The sequence below is a fragment of the Schistocerca piceifrons genome, chromosome 8, assembly GCF_021461385.2.
Source record: "Schistocerca piceifrons isolate TAMUIC-IGC-003096 chromosome 8, iqSchPice1.1, whole genome shotgun sequence".
NCBI lineage: Eukaryota > Metazoa > Arthropoda > Insecta > Orthoptera > Acrididae > Schistocerca > Schistocerca piceifrons.
This window is the reverse complement of record NC_060145.1, coordinates 402,198,063-402,205,919: the sequence shown is the minus strand read 5'-3', so window position 1 is coordinate 402,205,919 and position 7,857 is coordinate 402,198,063. Positions and strand designations below refer to the sequence as shown.

General features: G+C 42.1%; 1 pseudogene; it reads left to right on the top strand.

The window, feature by feature from the left end:
• Positions 1–1,412: 1,412 nt before the first annotated feature.
• Positions 1,413–1,530, top strand: LOC124712576 (annotated as a pseudogene).
• Positions 1,531–7,857: the final 6,327 nt, after the last annotated feature.

Below are 7,857 nucleotides of genomic sequence, written 5' to 3'. Positions count from 1 at the left end.
TAAACCGCAATCGCGTTAGGCTGCAATCCGACCTTTATAAAAGTCTGAAACGTGATGGTACGCATTTCTCCTCCTTACACGAGGCATCACAAAAAGATTTCACCAGGCAACGCCGGTCAACTGCTGTTTGCGTATGAGAAATCGGTTGGAAACTTTCCTCATGTCAGCACGTTGTATGTGTCGCCACCGGCGCCAACCTTGTGTGAATGCTCTGAAAAGCTGATCATTTGCATATCAGAGCAACTTCTTCCTGTCGGTTAAATTTCGCGTCTGTAACACGTCATCTTCGTGGTGCAGCAGTTTTAATGGTCAGTAGTGTATATTTAATTACAACTAAACTGTTACCGATATTATCCGAAATTTTTGGTTAGAAAACGTCCCCTGCTTGGCTCCACTTTTGTAAATGCCTTCCTACTACCTATTAGTACAGTCAACAAATTCAAATATATCTGTGAGCACATATTTGCACGTTTTTAGCGGGTGGTAATTTTTCTACCGTGCGGCAGTGACACACAGTAAAAATGAGTCCTTCATTACTGCAATTATATCGTAAGATATTATCTGCACAAAAAATGTTATCAAGGTTTGAAACGTCCCCTTTTTACAATTATACAGTACTGTGCTTAACCTGACACACAATATTTTTAGCGCAACGCAATCTGACTTTCAGAAATCCCTACAAAAGAATGGCCCTGACTAACATTAACCTATGCATTTCACAAATCGCTTACCTCACAAAAATCTTGGTTACTCGAACTACTGCAAAACAGCGAGCTCCACTACTGCCAGCTAAATAAAAGATTCAAACTACGGAAGGCACTAACTACTGATAGGCATAGTTAGCAAATGAAAGATTTTAATAGAGAACAAACAATGTATTTACCTTAATAGTCATAACATATATAGCAGTTCATGACAGTCTTACAAATTTCAAAACTCCGCCATCTCTCTCCGCACATCCATCACTGCTGGCGGCTCACCTCCAACTGCGCAACGCTACGCGCTGTTGACATCCAGCTGCCGCTGCCCAACACTACAATGGCAGACAACAATGCAAACTAGCCACAGGCTGCACACAGCACAGCCAGTGATTTTCATACAGAGCGCTACGTAACGTTGCCAATATGAAAACATAAACAGCCTACTTACAGGTTTTCTGTAGAGATCTGTGTGAGTTTTCCGGAATCGTGCCCTTATTTTTTTTCGCAAATTGCCAAATAATTACCTTTTACAACATTAAAATTTCCGATAGTAAGATTGCTTTCTTTCGCGAAATGTCGCAGGACTATTCGAATTCTGTACAGAGGAACTAAAGAATGTCTGTCAACAACGCTGAAAGTAATGTATAATTCTTGTAGGTCAGATGCCAATAAGACCGGACTCAGAATATTCAGCAGTAATGCAGGACGCTTGCCAACGGCCTTGCCGCAGTGGTAACACCGGTTCCCGTCAGACCACCGAAGTTAAGCGCTGTCGGGCAGGGTTAGAACTTGGATGGGTGACCATCCGGTCTGCCGAGCGCTGTTAGCAAGCGGGGTGCACTCAGCCCTTGTGAGGCAAACAGAGAAGCTACTTGACTGAGAAGTAGCGGCTCCGGTTTCAGAAATTGACACACGGCCAGGAGAGCGGTGTGCTGCCCACATGCCGCTCCATATCTGCATCCAGTGACGCCTGTGTGCTGAGGATGACACGGCGGCCGATCGGTGCCGTTGGGACTTCATGGCCTGTTCGGGAGGAGTTAATGTCGGATGCTGACATCAGTCTAGGTGGTTTGGATTCACAGATGTGCCATAATGGAAGTTGCTTCGTTGCCAATTGGTCGGCTATTGCAGAAAGCTAGGGATAAGGACAGACGGCGTTACCGAGAAGATTTTAAAACGCAAATGTCCCGGTGAGACAATGATGTGTGTCCAATTCCTTCGGCTTCTAGCGTCTTCGGATCCGTCCAATTCGAGAGTCAAGAACATACAAGTGAAGATGCCAGATACCACCTGAGGTAAAAGAGCTTCTCCCAGTGGACAATCTGATAGCGGCAATACGGAAATTTCTACTTCTAATTTGTCATCGATGATCTCAAAATGCTTAATACCCAATTATTTTCTCGAATTATTTTCGATTCGCCAAACTGGATCCGCCATTTTCTGTTTTGTAATTCCAATATCGGATTGTTAACCAGCGACCCAAAGAATCTAAAAGGAGCACAGTTTCGTAGGATTTTATATCCTCTTTATCTTATCTACAGGTTTTTAAGCTAGTTGCCCAACTCTACTGCGTGTACGTTGATGTCGTGTACCTCGACTTCTGGAAGACTTTCTACATTTGTACTGAATTCGGGGTTTTGAGTTTATCTGAGAGAAGATCATAATGACCGACTTTCCTACGAGCGAGATCTCCTTTCTGATCGATGGCACAAGAGCAAAAGTTGAGAAAGTTCTCCCATGGTACTCTGATTAACTTGATTGCCAAAGAACGTTGCAGAACGATAGCACTGTCGAGGAAGTCAAAGGGCACAATCAAAACGTTTTCGTCTGAGGACACTGGTGCCGCGTATAAGCAACTCGATGCGAATACATAAGCACCGACACGAACGCAAGGGATTGGTGCGGCATTCCCATCTTTCCGATCTGCGTGCGGTAAATGCGGAAACGTGAACTATGACGATATTATTACCAAATAGGTCCAAACAGGACCAACGTGCTGTTATTCTTTTCTTGGCTGCCGAAAGACAAATACCGGTAGACATTCATCGGAGAATGAAGTACGTGTATTGGGCAGCATGTTCTTCGGAAACCACCGTTGTGGGACGGTGTGCGACGAGGGATTCTGCTGCCTCATGATAACGCACGTCCCCATACCGCAAATTTCGTTAACGAACAGGTTAAGCCATCTGAAGTGAGACACACTCGAGCACCCACCCTGTAGTCCGGATGTCTCTCCATGTGATTTTCACGGCTTCGGCCCCCTAATAACGCCTTGTAGGGTTGGCGATTCCTGTCAGCAGGCAGATATGGACTTCGTCACGCAGCAGGACACCGTGTTTTAGCAAACGGGTGCGTCGTTGGGACGATTGCTTCTGCGCTCATGGCTATTTTTTCTGATTGGCATTCCGACTTTGGACTGTAAGGCTTTCGAGATACGACACAAGTGCAACTGAAAACAAAAGACCCAGAGCATCTGTCTGGCGAGCAAAGGAAGCAATTGTTTGTCCTCTTGAATTAATACGTGGGGGTATTTGAAGAAAAATCCGGGGCAATACATAGGTATACACGTCACCTTGATGTAGTTACACAAAAAAACTTTTGCCATAATTTCGATCCTATTCCATGGTCGCAACAAAAAGCAATGGGAAGGAGAGGTCAGATTTTGACAGAGAAAGCATACAAGACGAAACATGATGACGGCAAGAAGCTGATCAAAATACGACGGTATGAAATGTACGAGAAATTGTTATTAAGAAATCATCCACGCTTACAACTCTTGAACAAAAGAACCAAGGAGGAAGAGATTAGTGGTTAACCTCCTGTCGAGAAGAACGGGTCTCTTTGTAATTTTAAGAATTCTGAAGCCCGGTGTATAATTATTAGGATACCCGGGAAACGATCTCTCTATCTTCATGGAGATTCGAGGAAGTATTATTCTGAATGAAGTTAGTTAGGCTAACTGGAGAAGACTGTGATGACTAATTTGAATGCTTAAACTGAACATTTTTGTTGATATAATGCATACAAAACTGGTTTTCTTTGATAATTCAACATGATATAAGAGTATATGTGAGATTATTTGACATATATTTATATATTTTGCGTGACTAATTACGCTTTTAATAGTTAAACTGCTGTCCGGTGACGTTCACAACTGATTCTCGAATTTTAATTACTCATACTCTGGGATTTTATGATAAAACTTATTTTAGTTTTCCATAGGATTTCCTCACAAATGGAGCACATTAAAGAAATCTAGGTTAATAGAAAGTCTCGTATCTAAAAGAATCGCTGATTTCAAAAGCAACGCATGTCCACAGAGGCTGCTTTTCAGAAAAACGCACAAAACATTTTAATTTCACGCGTTGGCCCTTAATTGTAGAAACATAGTGCACAATCTCAATGGTGTGTATGTATGTATTTTTAGATGCGATTACAGGGATCTTGCTGAAAGGGAAGTATTTCATTTTTAAAGTCGGGACAATTGTTTCATAAACATATACTAATTTCAAAGGAAAACATGGCCATCATTTAATAGAGAAATAGTTATAGAATAATGCACAATAGCAGGAAAATAGTATATCATTAGCACACTTTTTCAATTTTTCAGTTTTTAACTTTATGAGCTATACGAAGCTGCACAGTCGTATTTTAAACTAAATCAGTCTTCACATTGTTTTACATTATGCTGTCCTTTATTCTTCTCATGGTCCATATCTCCACCTTCAACAGTTTATGAGTTATATATCATGCCGTACAATGCCTGGAATGTATCTAGTATGTACCCTTCTAATTTACTGATGCCAGCAACTTTTTCCGAACTTATTGGCACACAAGTGTTACATGATTTCTCTTTGGGAAAAGCGACTGAAGAGTTACAGTCAACACCAAGACGGAAACAGTGCACGACAGGTCTTTGGATATAAACCTTCCCAATTACAATACGAAGAGTATTACTCTTGTATTCATATTCAAGGAATTCGGACACCGCAAATGTCTGCTCCTGATCCCTGGGCACCTTTGTACAGGCACTCTCTAGAGAGATGGTATTCTTTTTGTAAAATGTAGGCTACCAGTTTCTGAATGCAAGATTATCGCTTGTTGAAATTACCTTCACTTGGAATTTACTGACTTTCGAACTTGAGATTGCAATCAGTTCAACAAATTGATTGATGATACACCCTATCCACTGAGCGGATTTTTTTCTTCATTACCGCGAAGTCCATATCGCAGGCAGAAATGAATATCCACGTACAGAAAAATAATGATTAATTGTGAGAAATCGCTCTGAGGCTGCCAAAGCCAGGAAAAACCTTAAGACGGTATGATTCCTTTTTTGCCCGGGGCAACCATCTGAAAAGACATGCAGAAGTTTAATGTTTTTTGGGATGTTGTTTGTGGTGAAATCTAATAAGAAAGAACACACCTCGTTGGGGGTCTTCTTTGCCGTTCCTTCATGGTAGACGTAGAATTTTGATTCACGATCTTCACATAGTGTATATTAGAGACATTAGCAGGAAGCTGAAGGTAGGAGGAGACATCTTGACCTGTTGGCGAGCATAGATTCTGGTTGAAGTCAATAGCAATGCCTTCTACTTCGTCATCAATGCACTTCCACTTAATTTCACTAATGGGAGAAAACTTATCTGGCCGTTTCTTTTGCATGACGAATTCTGCAGAAGGTACCCGTTTCGATGTGTCATTAAGCATTGTACTTTTCATTTTAGTTGACAGTTCTTCACATTTGCCAGATGTGTCAACCTGCGCTCTTCCGAAAGAGAGTGAAATCTCTCTTGGAATATTGTCAGAAAGTACTCGTGTTTTACAGCCATGTTGGGATATTTCACTTGAAATTGTTCATGCATAATTTTTACATTAAGCTGTTCTTGTAAATAATGGCGCTCTCGAGAGACAGTGGGTTACTTTTTGCGGACAGGAGTTAATACAGTATGTTCAATAATAGCGTTTGTTTCTCTACCAATTTTCGCACTGCCTGAACAATTTTGACCTCTTTGGTCGGTAGATGACTTGCCTAGTGCGAGCAGTTTGATAAGTCTTCGTACTCTCACTTTCATCATAGATTCATGTTTAGGAATGCTTGCTTACATACTTTCACTTTTCCGGTTCTAGAATTCACAGAGTACCCGAAGTTTTGCCGTCTAAGTTTTTTATTAGAATCATTTTCTATTTTTCGTGAGCGTCTTAGACAGTAATCAGCCATTGGAGATAAATCTTGTGCATTATTTGAGTCCATGTCATAAAAATGTGTGAAGACCTCTGTCCTTGCGTTTTCGTTAACTTTCTCAAAGCACCATCGAGAACATCTGTAAAGTGAGATAAATATTCTGTGTGAATCAGAAGTACCAGAATTCTGCTTATTACTAATTAACGCAAAACTGTACGTAACAATGTATAATGGTTACGTACCTACTTGCAGTCATCGCCAATTTGTTTCTTCGGCATATTTTCTCACTGGCGTTTTCGTAATCCTGCCCTTTAGTACGCACCCTTTCAATCTTCTCGTGTTCAGGTTCTACATTCCTCATTCCCTTCTTTCGTTTTATTGTCCTGCAATGTCGAATTGATTCATCAGGAGATATGTTGCATGATAAAAAAGTACATGTGTTTCACACACTTCTCCCGAAAAAGAATTGGTGCGAGAGCTCGTTTGTCACATTTTTCACTTCTATAAACCCTGCGTACAGAACCGCTTCTGCAGGACAAGTGTGCTTTCTCTGCTCACTCTAAATTTTACCGGTCCAGAAATCCCACAGATAGTGCGGGTCAAATACTATTTCTCTTACCAACCGAGAGAGCTGCACTCACAGAACAGAGCTGCACGCTTAACTCAAAACCGACAAATTGTGAATAAGTATTGTTTCTGAAATCAGCGATTCAACCATATCAGGAAGAATAAATGAACGAAATAAGTTTCTCCGACAGGGAGTACTTTTGAATGATGCTTCTAGATGAAGAGGGTAATCTAGTTCATTACCAAGCAGCACCAAATTTCTTACAGGAGGCAATGGTTGTGAGAGTCAGTGTGATGTGTTCTGCACCCTTGTGTTAGGCCCCTCTTCAGAGTCGGGTGTTTGGTTTCTGAATATCGGTCTCTGGTATGGCGTCTAAAGACAATTTTAATTTTCTGTGATTGAGCTATTTGCTGCAAGCATCACATCACTGAATTAATACATGAGTGTTTTTGGGTTCTTAAAACTGTGCTTCGAGTGGTGGATATGTTTATAGAATCTTGAACATGAAGACATGTAACCAGGCTGATCTGCATCGAGCGAACAGCTGATTTCTCAGGGATGTAGCCTGTCAATCGACCCGCAAAATCAGTATTCTTGCCGCCGCAGAGAAGCGAGCGCATCAACCGACCGCGTTCTGTCTGAATGGAATGCTGCAGGAACAGTATGTGACTGTGATATAAGGGCATAAAACGATCTGCCAACGAAACTGCAATTAAAAGGAGATGGTCTATCAACAACCAATCTGGGAAAGTATCAGTGTTCAGCATCTGTACTTCTTCTGAAGCAACCCAATTGAGGACAGCTGGTAACTTACAATGTACAGAGAATACTTGGTTGCAGAGCTTGTATTTGAATAGCGTTCTGCCGGCCGGTGTGGCCGTGAGGTTCTAGACGCTTCAGTCTGGAACCACGTGACCGCTACGGTCGCATGTTCGAATCCTTTAAGTAATTCTAAGTAAGGAACCCGTGGTCTAGGAGTAGCGTCTTTGATTCATAATCAAAACGTCTCCGGTTCCGGGTGCGATCCCCGCCACTGCCTAAATTTTGATAAATAATCAGCATTGGCGGCCGAAGACTTCCGGCATAAGAAGTCAGCCTCATTCTGCCAACGGCCTTGTCAAACAGGGCGGAGCAGCGGATAGAGGTTCAGGGCACTCTATTGTCCTAGGGGTGGGAAATTGCCCCTAAAGGCGGAAGAATCAGCAATGATCAACGACATGAGGATGCAGAAGGCAATGGAAACCACTGCATTAAAGACACGTAACGTGTATCCACAGGACATGTGGCCTGTATTTGACGAAGTGTCATGATGATCTCTCCATTGGCAAAAGATTCCGTAATAGTCCCCCATTCGGATCTCCGGGAGGGGACTGCCAACGGGGAGGTTACCATGAGAAAAAGAT